Genomic DNA, 12,046 nt, shown 5'->3' with positions numbered 1-12,046 from the left:
TTAGAGGAATTTGGTTTTAGGCATGTATTTGTGGTAATAGTGGGGATATGCTTGTGGAAATGTTTCATAGTATTATCTAGAAAAGACAGGGAGTTGGGTAAATGAGGCTTTTATCTGCTACTGAGAGAGTAAGTATGAACACTTTAAATGGTCGCTGTTATAACAATAACCAACTATGGTTTTCATCTTAAGTAAACCAGAGTTGAAAGAAAATTTCAATCTCAGATAAATGAGCATTAGGGAATTCCTCTTCTCTTTACTCCAAGTTCTATTTACTCAAAGGAAAAGAAAATGTATAGGAAAGAAATTTCATGCTTCAGAGAATGTCAGACTGATGAAAGAAAACTTAAGAGATCATTGAATCTGACCCCACTTTTCAGTTTGGGAATGGTGAAAATGAGGATCAAATTTTTGAATGTCTGATACTAAAACTTCGAAATAGGCTTTAGGCAAGTATGGCACATTTGCTATTACCAATTCTGGATAGCCTGTTTGTATTTTAGTTGTAAACTCAAGTCTGGACCTAGAATTGTGACTTCGAGTTGCACATAATTAAACAATTTGAGTGGCTATGGAGCCATAACAGGCAAAGCCCTGGAATAGCCTCACTAGTTAAAAGCAAATGCTTTGGAAAGGACGGGTGAGCAGAAGGTGGGAGGGAGAATGGTTGCAATGTCAGCACTTCTTTCTAAAATGTAGCTCCCAAGTAGACCACCTCACACTGAGATTCACATTTGAACCTTAAAAGACAGAGTTTCAGGTGCCCATCACCCCTTACTTGGCTGCCTCAGTCTGGATTTTCCAACTGCTCAGCCACCTTATCTAAGACCTCTCGGAGCTTCAAAAGTGATGGCCCGTAAGTCACCCTCAGCTTCAAAACTGGCACACAACCCTGGAAACTACTTCTAGTTCTATCCAGAGCTAGTGGTGTCCTTAGGAATTTTCTGATTGAAAAATGTGTGGACCCACTGGTTACACTTGGTGATGCAAGAGAATTATTTCTCTTGTTTTCACGTCTCCCACTTTATCGTTTATGCCAAAACACTTACCTTAGTTAAAGCGATGTCAATAGTCCCTTGGATGCACCTTCCTCTCCAGCTCTTTGTCCAGCACTTGATTTCCTCTGATTGAAGAGCTTCACACACATAGCCAGGTGACTACTGTGATTTTTCATTCACAGTTTCTTTTGTCTTTCAGAGAAGTTCTGGTTAATTCCAACAGCCCATGAAATGTAATGTTTCCTTAATATTATTACCCTAAATGACCACTTCCCAAGCACATGATCTATATAGACGGACATGGAAGGATACAACACACTCTTGCCCATGTGCTTCAGTGATTGGTTAGAGTTGCTTTTCAGTACTGAGTTCTTGGGGAAAGGAACTAGACGGCATGAGATAACAGGCTGTTGGCCAATCCCAGGGCTTCTTTCTTTTGATGAGTTACCACAGGATTCCATACTAGCAGCATGACTCTGGTTTTCAGCATGTGGGAATCCAGGCAACAGGGTTTTCAATATGCTTGTGTCATACAGTTGTGTGCTTGTTCTTCTACCTGAGCCAGACAGTGTGGCTGCCCTAATTTCACCATATTTGACCAACGTAGAAATTTTGTAAACAGTAAACACTTAAAATAAGAAATGCTCCTTAGGTGACATTTTGCCATCACACCTGTCATTGTAGTTCACCCTGCCCAGAAGTTTAAAAATTTTTGTTTCAGCATGGAATTTTAAGTGTACCAAAAACATCCTCATCACCTCCGAAAGCATCTGTTGTTTTATAAGGAAATTGATATATAGAATTACAAATGTACAAAACTGAGATGGTAGTTGGAAACATAATTATGGAAATTTCAGGTTAGAGTACATCTTATGTTAAAAGGCTATATCCAAGACTATTAATTGCAGTATTACTTACAAAGTCAAAAAATTAGAATCAATTTAAAAGTCCATTAATAGGAAACTATTTAAATAAGTTGCAGTGTTGCCATATATTAGGATGTCATTCACCTATTAAAGAGAGTAAAGTGGCTCTATGGGTATGGAATAAACTTCAAGACCCATTGTTTATTGGAAAAGTAAGGTACAGTATATATAGTATGCTACCATTTGTGAGAAAGACAAAGAATGTCTCTGTGTTTGCTTATACATGCATATAACATCTCTGGGTGGGCACACAAGAAACTGCTAAGTGTTGTCTTGGGCAGGGAAACTGGATGATTTGGAAGAAAGGGCGGAAGAGAGATTCACTTTTTAGTCTATACCCAATAATGGCTTTTGAATTTTAAATTGGATACTTGAATTAGCTATTTGAAAAAAAAGTCTTTTAAGTCTACTCATTGGTGATGGGTACTATCGTCCACACCTTTCTATTTGATTCTATAAATAAGCAGATATTATTTTTTTTAATAGTTGAAAAGGAAGAGAAAGAGAAGAAGAAGTTGAGGGAGCCCTGTGAGTTGCACGTGTGGAGTCCGGGGCTTCCCAGGCGAGGGGAAGAGTCCTGTGATCGTGTGGAAGGGGAGATCCCATAATTGCTAAAGGATTCCCAGCCAGCGTTAGTGGGACGGGTCACTTTTTTTTTTTTTTATAACAAGTAATTGTCAAAAGCTCCAAACTCAGATTCTGTGAAGATTTCTGATGGGAACTGCTTTAACTAAGGGAAACATTCAGGGACATTCTCATCAGCAGATGCAGGAGAAGCTCCTATAAGCTGCAGGCATCACAAGTCAGCAGTAGGCCTGGGCAGATGAAGCAGGTTTTGTTTTTTTTTTGTTTTTTTCATGATACTCATCACCTAGGATTGTATTTGCTTATTTATTTTACTGTGTATCCTCACATCAGAACGTAAGCTCCGCAAAGGCAGGAACTCTGTCTTGTTCCCTGCAGTGTCCTCAGTTCTCCTGCGCCTGACATGTAGAAGGCACTTGGGTTGGTTCTAGACTACTGAAACTGGGGACCATAACACCCAGTGACTCTCCAGCCTGTGGCTACTTATTTAGGCCTTAATCTGTTAGGACATAGTAAAGACATGGCCAGGGGAACCAAGTTTTATGCCTTAGTATCTGAAAGAGCAAGCAAAGCAGAATTCAAACCTCAAAGCAACTGGGGAATTAGAAAACTACTTAAGCATGGAGAAACAAGGCAAGGAACCAACTACTGAAGTAGCAGAACAAGATAGGGGTTGGCTTAAAAACAAAAGGAAGGAAAAAAGAAAAATAACCAACCAGAAAACAAATTAAAATGAAGGAATCTCCCCAAACAACAAATAGCATAACAATAAAATAGAAGAGATAGCTGCATAATTAGGGCTGCAGTTTACTGGAAGAGCAGGACTATAAACAGAGCAAGTTTGCTGCTGAGTCACTGTATGCTGGAGAGTTGGGTGGCTGAGGTGGGAGAGTCACCTTGATTTAGAGTCTACAGTGGCTTCAGAGTCTAGGATAGGGGTGAGTGAGCCTAGACGCTAAGGTCTGAGGAATACAGAGGAAATGGGTAACCTAGGTGGTTCCAGGTACTCCCTTCCATCCGTAGAGTAGAAATCAATGGGACATTTACACTGTCAGCTATTTTTGTTTGAACGTGGACATTCCAGGGGATATTCAGCCAAAGATCATCCAGGAGTCAGAAATGAGGAGTCCAGCCAGGCAGCGATGGGACCCACAAGCGAGTGCCACAGGCCCAGGCAGGAGATGATCTAGGCTGAAGAGATAAATAGACTGGAACTATCTGATGGCTTTTAACAGTTTTGGATATAGTACAGCCATTTATCTGTTTCTGTCTTCCTTTGTTTCTTTTTTTTTTTTTTTTTGGCTGTGCCATGTAGCATGCAGAATCTTAGTTCCCTCACCAGGGATCGAACCTATGCCCCCTGCATTGGGAGCTTGGAGTCATAACCACTGGATCACGAGGGAAGTCCCCATTTATCTATTACTATGTCTCACGGCCCTTCATTTTCGTCCAAATATTTACCTAATTTGAAACGTCAGTATTCCCCTGAAATGTTTCTCTAACTCTTCAGTTATTATGTGACTTCCTCTGCTTTTTTTAGTTTCAAACACAGACCCCTGTTTTACTGAGAAGGGCTAGGACTTCTGGGTTGTTTTTACAAGCATCTATTTTAAAAAGTGAGAATTATTTGTCTTTGGCAGTTTCTGCTTTTTAATGGCGATCTTGCTAGAGAAATTCAGGAACTTGTCACTTTATTTTGGAAAACTACAGGAGGCAGCTAAATGTTCTGTAAACTTTGGCAAGGACAACTTGTTTACTAGAAGACACTTTCCTGATGAATGTATTATTGCTACCTTCTGTGTTTCCTTTGCTAAAATATGTGTTTGCAAGAACATTTTAGAGAGTTGGTAGGTTTGAGTCTAAACAATTACTTGTATTGTCTTGGTGGTCAACTCTTTACGAACAAAAGCAGGAGCTGGCATTTTCCAAGGTTTTTTATTTTTATTTTATTTAACATCTTTATTGGAGTAAAATTGCTTTACAATGTTGTGTTAGTTTCTGCTTTATAACAAAGTGAATCAGCTATACATATACATATATCCCCATATCTCCTCCCTCTTGCATCTCCCTCCTACCCTCCCTATCCCACCCCGCTAGGTGGTCACAAAGCACTGAGCTGATCTCCCTGTGCTATGTGGCTGCTTCCCACTAGCTATCTATTTTACATTTGGTAGTATATATGTCCATGCCACTCTCTCTTTTTGTCCCAGCTTACCCTTCCCCCTCCCTGTGTCCTCAAGTCCATTCTCTACGTCTGCGTCTTTATTCCTGTCCTGCCCCTAGGTTCTATATAACCATTTTTTTTTTATTCCATATGTATGTGTTAGCATACAGTATTTGTTTTTCTCTTTCTGGCTTACTTCACTCTGTATGACAGACTCTAGGCCCATCCACCTCACTACAAATAACTCAATTTCATTTCTTTTTATGGCTGAGTAATATTCCATTATATATATGTACTACATCTTTATCCATTCATCTGTCAATGGACACTTAGTTTGCTTCCATGTCCTGACTATTGTAAATAGAGCTGCAATGAACATTGTGGTACATGACTCTTTTTGAAATATGGTTTTCTCCGGGTATATGCCCAGTAGTGGGATTGCTGGGTCGTATGGTAGCTCTATTTTTAGTTTTTCAAGGAACCTACATACTGTTCTCCATAGTGGCTGTATCAATTTACATTCCCAGCAACAGTGCAAGAATGTTCCCTTTTCTCCACACCCTCTCCAGCATTTATTATTTTTAGATTTTTTGATGATGGCCATTCTGACTGGTATGAGCAGATATCTCATTGTAGTTTTGATTTGAATTTCTCTAATGATTAGTGATGTTGAACATTCTTTCATGTGTTTGTTGGCAATCTGTATATCTTCTTTGGAGATATGTCTATTTAGGTCTTCTGCCCATTTTTTGGATTGGGTTGTTTGTTTTTTTGATATTGAGCTGCATGAGCTGCTTATAAATTTTGGAGATTAATCCATTGTCAGTTGCTTCATTTGCAAATATTTTCTCCCATTCTGATGGTTGTCTTTTCATCTTGTTCATGTATTCCTTTGTTGGGCAAAAGATTTTAAGATTCATTAGGTCTCATTTGTTTATTTTATTTTATTTTTTCATTTCTCTAGGAGGTGGGTCATAAAGGATCTAGTGGTGATTTATGTCACAGAGTGTTCTGCCTATGTTTTCCTCTAAGAGTGTTATAGTGTCTGGCCTTACATTTAGGTTTTTAATCCATTTTGAGTTTATTTTTGTGTATGGTGTTAGGGAGTGTTCTGAATTCATTGTTTTACATGTGGCTGTCCAGTTTTCCCAGCACCACTTATAGAAGAGGCTGTCTTTTCTCCATTGTATATTCTTGCCTGCTTTATCAAAGATAAGGTGACCATACGTGCATGGGTTTATCTCTGGGCTTTCTCTCCTGTTCTATTGATCTATATTTCTGTTTTTATGCCAGTACCATACTGTCTTGATTACTGTAGCTTTGTAGTATAGGTTGAGCCTGATTCTTCCAGCTCCATTTTTCTTTCTCAAGATGTTTTGGCTGTTCAGGGTCTTTTGTGTTTCCATACAAATTGTGAAATTTTTTGTTCTAGTTCTGAGAAAAATGCCATTGGTAGTTTGTTAGGGATTGCACTGAATCTGTAGATTGCTTTGGGTAGTATAGTCATTTTCACAATGTTGATTCTTCCAATCCAAGAACACGGTATATCTCTCCATCTGTTTGTATCATATTTAATTTCTTTCAACAGTGTCTTATAGATTTCTGCATACAGGTCTTTTGTCTCCTTAGGTAGGTTTATTCCTAGGTATTTTATTCTTTTTGTTGCAGTGGTAAATAGGAGTGTTTCTTTAATTTCTCTTTCAGATTTTTCATCATTAGTGTATAGGAATGCGAGAGATTTCTGTGAATTAATTTTGTATCCTGTTACTTTACCAAATTCATTGATTAGCTCTAGTAGTTTTCTGGGAGCATCTTTAGGATTCTCTATGTGTAGTATCATGTCATCTGCAAACAATGATAGCTTTACTTCTTCTTCTCTGATTTGGATTCTTTTTATATCTTTTTCTTCTCTGATTGCTGTGGCTAAAACTTCCAAATCTATGTGGAATCATAGTGGTGAGAGTGGACAACCTTGTCATCTTCCTGATCTTAGAGGAAATGGTTTCAGTTTTTCACTGTTGAAAACGATGAGAACCATTGAGAACCACTGAGAATGATGTTGGCTGTGGGTTTGTCATATATGGCCTTTATTGTATGATGTAAGTTCCCTCTATGCCTACTTTCTGGGTTTCTTTTTTTTATCATAAATCATTGTTGAATTTTGTTGAAAGCTTTTTCTGCATCTATTGAGATGATCATATGGTTTTTCTCCTTCAATTTGTTAATATGGTATATCACATTGATTGATTTCCTTATATTGAAGAATCCTTGCATTCCTGGGATAAACCCCACTTATCATGGTGTATGATCCTTTTAATGTGCTGTTGGACTCTGTTTGCTAGTATTTTGTTGAGGATTTTTGCATCTATATTCATCAGTGTTATTGGCCTGTAATTTTCTTTCTTTGTGACATCTTTGTCTGTTTTTGGAATAAGGGTGATGGTGGCCTCACAGAATGAGTTTGGGAGTGATCCTTCCTCTGCTGTATTTTGGAAGAGTTTGAGAACTATAGGTGTTAGCTCTTCTCTAAATGTTTGATAGAATTTGCCTGTGAAGCCATCTGGTCCTGGGCTTTTGTTTGTTGGAAGAGTTTTAATCACAGTCTCAATTTCAGTGCTTGCAATTGATCTGTTTATATGTTCTATTTCTTCCTGGTTCAGTCTAGGAAGGTTGTGCTTTCCTAAGAATGTGTCCATTTCTTCCAGGTTGTCCTTTTTATTGGCATAGAGTTGCTTGTAGTAATCTCTCATGATCCTTCTTATTTCTTCAGTGTCAGTTGTTACTTCTCCTTTTTCATTTCTAATTCTATTGATGTGAGTCTTCCTCCTTTTTTTCTTGATGAGTCTGGCTAATGGTTTATCAATTTGGTTTATCTTCTCAAAGAACCAGCTTTTAGGTTTATTGCTATTTGCTATTGTTTCCTTCATTTCTTTTTCATTTATTTCTGATCTGATCTTTATGATTTCTTTCCTTCTGCTAACTTTGGGTGTTTTTTTTTTGTTGTTGTTCTTCTTTCTCTAATTGCTTTATGTGTAAGGTTAGGTTGTTTATTTGAGACATTTCTTGTTTCTTGAGGTAGGATTGTATTGCTATAAACTCCCCTCTTAGAACTGCTTTTGCTGCACCCCACAGGCTTTGAGTCATCGTGTTTTCATTGTCATTTGTTTCTAGGTATTTTCTGATTTCCTCTTTGATTTCTTCAGTGATCTCTTGGTTGTTTCTTAGTGTATTGTTTAGCCTCCATGTGTTTGTATTTTTTACCGATTTTTCCCTGTAATTCATATCTAGTCTCATAGCGTTGTGGTTGGAAAAGATACTTGATACAATTTCAATTTTCTTCAATTGACTAAGGCTTGATTTGTGACCCAAGATATGATCTGTCCTGGAGAATGTTCCATGAGCACCTGAGAAGAAAGTGTATTCTGTTGTTTTAGGATGGAATGGCCTATAAATATCAGTTAAGTTCATCTTGTTTAATGTATCATTTAAAGCTTTTGTTTCCTTATTTATTTTCATTTTGGATGATCTTTCCATTGGTGAAAGTGGGGTGTTAAGGTTCCCTACTATTTTTGTGTTACTGTCGATTTCCCCATTTATGGCTGTTAGCATTTGCCTTAGGTATTCGGGTGCTCCTATGTTCGGTGAATAAATATTTACAATTGTTATATCCTCTTCTTGGATTGATCCCTTGATCATTATGTAGTGTCCTTCTTGGTCTCTTGTAATAGTCTTTATTTTAAAGACTATTTTGTGTGATATGAGAATTGTTACTCCAGCTTTCTTTTGATTTCCATTTGCATGGAATATCTTTTTCCATCCCTTCACTTTCAGTCTGTATGTGTCCCTAGGTCTGAAGTGGGTCTCTTGTAGACAGTATATATACAGATCTTGTTTCCGTACCCATTCAGCCAGTCCATGCCTTTCGGTTGGATCATTTAATCCATTTACATTTAAGGTAGTTATTGATATTTATATTCCTATTACCATTTTCTTAATTGTTTTGGGTTTGTTATTGCAGGTATTTTCCTTCTCTTGTGTTTCCTGTCTAGAGTAGTTCTGTTAGCATTTGTTTTAGAGCTGGTTTGGTGGTGCTGAATTGTCTTAGCTTTTGCTTGTCTGTAAAGGTTTTAATTTCTCCATCAAATCTGAATGAGAACCTTGCTGGGTAGAGTAATCTTGGTTGTAGGTATTTCCCTGTAATCGTTTTAAATATGTCCTGCCAGTCCCTTCTGGCTTGCAGAGTTTCTGCTGAAAGATCAGCTGTTAACCTTATGGAGATTCCATTGTATATCATTTATTGCTTTTCCCTTGATGCTTTTAATATTTTTTCTTTATATTTAATTTTTGATAGTTTGATTGATGTGTGTCTTGGCATGTTTCTCCTGGGATTTATCCTGTATGGGACTCTCTGCACTTTTTGGACTTGGTTGACTATTTCCTTTCCCATATTAGGGAAGTTTTCAACTATAAACTCTTCCAATGTTTTCTCAGTCCCTTTCCTTTTCTCTTCTTCTTCTGGGACCCATATAATTCGAATGTTGGTGCGTTTAATGTTGTTCCAGAGGTCTCTGAGACTTTCCTCAATTCTATTTATTCTTTTTTCTTTATTCTGCTCTGCAGTAGTTATTTCCACTATTTTATCTTCCAGGTCACTTATCTGTTCTTCTGCCTCAGTTATTCTACTATTGATTCCTTCTAGAGAATTTTTAATTTCATTTATTTTGTTGTTCATCTTTGTTTGTTTGCTCTTTAGGTCTTCTAGGTCCTTGTTAAACATTTCTTGTATTTTCTCCATTTTATTTCCAAGATTTTGGATGATCTTTACTATTATTACTCTTAATTCTTTTTCAGGTAGACTGCCTATTTCCTCTTCATTTGTTTGGTCTGGTGGGTTTCTGCCTTGTTCCTTCGTCTGCTGTGTGTTTCTCTGTCTTCTCATTTTGCTTAACTTACTGTTTGGGGTCTCCTTTTCACAGGCTGCAGGTTTGTAATTCCCGTTGTTTTTGCTGTCTGCCCCTAGTGGCTAAGGTTTTTTCAGTGGGTTGTGCAAACTTCCTGGTGTAGGGGACTGGTGCCTGTTTGCTGATGGATGAGGCTGATCTTGTCTTTCTGGTGGGCAGGACTGTGTTTTGGGGTGTCTCTGACCTTATTTTGATTTTAGGCAGTGTCTCTGCTAATGGGTGGGGTTGTGTTCCTGTCTTGCTAGTTGTTTGGCATAGGGTGTCTAGCACTGTAGCTTGCTGGTTGTTGAGTGGAGCTGGGTCTTAGTGTTGAGATGGAGATCTCTGGGAGAGCTTTTGCTGTTTGATAGTACATGGAGTCATTAGGTCTCAGGTGGACAAATGTCCTGAACTCAGCTCTCCAACTTCAGAGGCACCAGCCTTACACCTGGCTAGAGCACAAAGACCCTCTCAGCCACATGGCTCTGAAGAAAAGGGAGAAAAAAAGAAAGAAATAAAGAAAAATAAAATTATTAAAATAAAAAATAATATAAAATAAATAAAAAAATAAAAAGTAATAGAAAAAGAAAAAGAAAGAAGAGAGCAACCAAATCAAAAAAGAAATCCACCTATGATCAGTGATAACAGGCGCTAAAACTATACTAAAAAAAAAAAAGGACAGACAGAACCCTAGGACAAATGGTAAAAGCAAAGCTATACAGACAAAATCACACAAAGAAGCATACACATGCTCAGAAAAAGAGAAAAAGGAAAAAAAATCTATCTATATATATATAAAAAGGAAGAGAGCAACCAAATCAATAAACAATTGTACCAATGATAATAAACTCTAAATACTAAACTAAGATAAACCTAAAACCAGAAACAAATTAGATGTAGAAAACAAACCCCAAGTCTACAGTTGCTCTCAAAGTCCACCTCCTTTTGGGATGATTCGTTGTCTATTCAGGTATTCCACAGATGCAGGGTACATTTAGTTGGTTGTGGAGATTTAATCCACTGCTCCTGAGGCTGCTGGGAGTGATTTCGCTTTCTCTTGTTTGTTGACACAGATCCTGGGGTTGAGCTTTGGATCCAGCACCGCCTCTGCGTGTAAGTCGCCTGAGGGCATCTGTTCTTCGCTCAGACAGGACGGGGTTAAAGGAGCAGCTGATTCGGGGGCTCTGGCTCACTCAAGCCGGGGGGAAGGGAGGGGTACGGATGCGGGGCGAGCCTGTGGCGGCAGAAGCCAGCGTGACATTGCAACAGCCTGAAGCACGCTGTGTGTTCTCCCAGGGAAGTTGTCCCTGGATCACAGGACCCTGGCAGTGGCGGGCTGCACAGGCTCCCAGGAGGGGTGGTGTGGAGAGTGACCTGTGCTTGCACACAGGCTTCTTGGTGGCGGCAGTAGCAGCCTTAGTGTCTCATGCCCGTCTCTGGGGTCCATGCTGATAGCCGCGGCTCGCGCCAAGTCTCTGGAGCTCCTTTAAGCAGCGCTCTTAATCCCCTCTCCTCGCGCACCAGGAAACAAAGAGGCAAGAAAAAGTCTCTTGCCTCTTCGGCAGGTCCAGTCTTTTTACCAGACTCCCTCCCGGCTAGCCGTGGTGCACTAACCCCTTCAGGCTGTGTTCACGCCGCCAACCCCAGTCCTCTCCCTGGGATCTGACCTCTGAAGCCCGAGCCTCAGCTCCCAGCCCCGCCCGCCCCGGCGGGTGAGCAGACAAGCCTCTCGGGCTGGTGAGTGCTGGTCGGCACCGATCCTCTGTGCGGAAATATCTCCGCTTTGCCCTCCGCACCCCTGTTGCTGCGCTCTCCTCCGCGGCTCTGAAGCTTCCCTCCTCTGCCCCCTGCAGTCTCCGCCCGCGAATGGGTTTCTAGTGTGTGGAAACCTTTCCTCCTTCACGGCGCCCTCCCACTGGTGCCGGTCCCGTCCCTATTCTTTTGTCTCTGTTTATTCTTTTTTCTTTTGCCCTACCCAGGTACATGGGGAGTTTCTTGCCTTTTGGGAGGTCTGAGGTCTTCTGCCAGAGTTCTGTAGGTGTTCTGTAGGAGTTGTTCCACATCAGTAGATATATTTCTGATGTATTTGTGGGGAGGAAGGTGATCTCCACATCTTACTCCTCCACCATCTTGAAGGTCTCTCTCTCCAAGACTTTTTAAATATATGTAGCTGACTAATAGGGAAATTGAGACTCAAATACTTCAGCTGTATGGATCTTGAACAAGGGTTAATGGAGGTGGATTTCACTGGCTTTAATAGCTAGTACCTTGTAGTATTCTAATGTATCATTTTAAGTTATAACAAGAATACATGTATATGGTAGAAAGTTTTAAGACACATAAAAACATAAGGTTTCAAAGATACAAATCATCTCTCATCCCATCATCCAGATATAACCAACCACCCTTTATAATTTTTTCTTTTTCTTCCAT

Source organism: Lagenorhynchus albirostris, chromosome 9, assembly GCF_949774975.1.
Source record: "Lagenorhynchus albirostris chromosome 9, mLagAlb1.1, whole genome shotgun sequence".
In the NCBI taxonomy this organism is placed as follows: domain Eukaryota; kingdom Metazoa; phylum Chordata; class Mammalia; order Artiodactyla; family Delphinidae; genus Lagenorhynchus; species Lagenorhynchus albirostris.
This window is presented reverse-complemented; position numbering follows the sequence as displayed.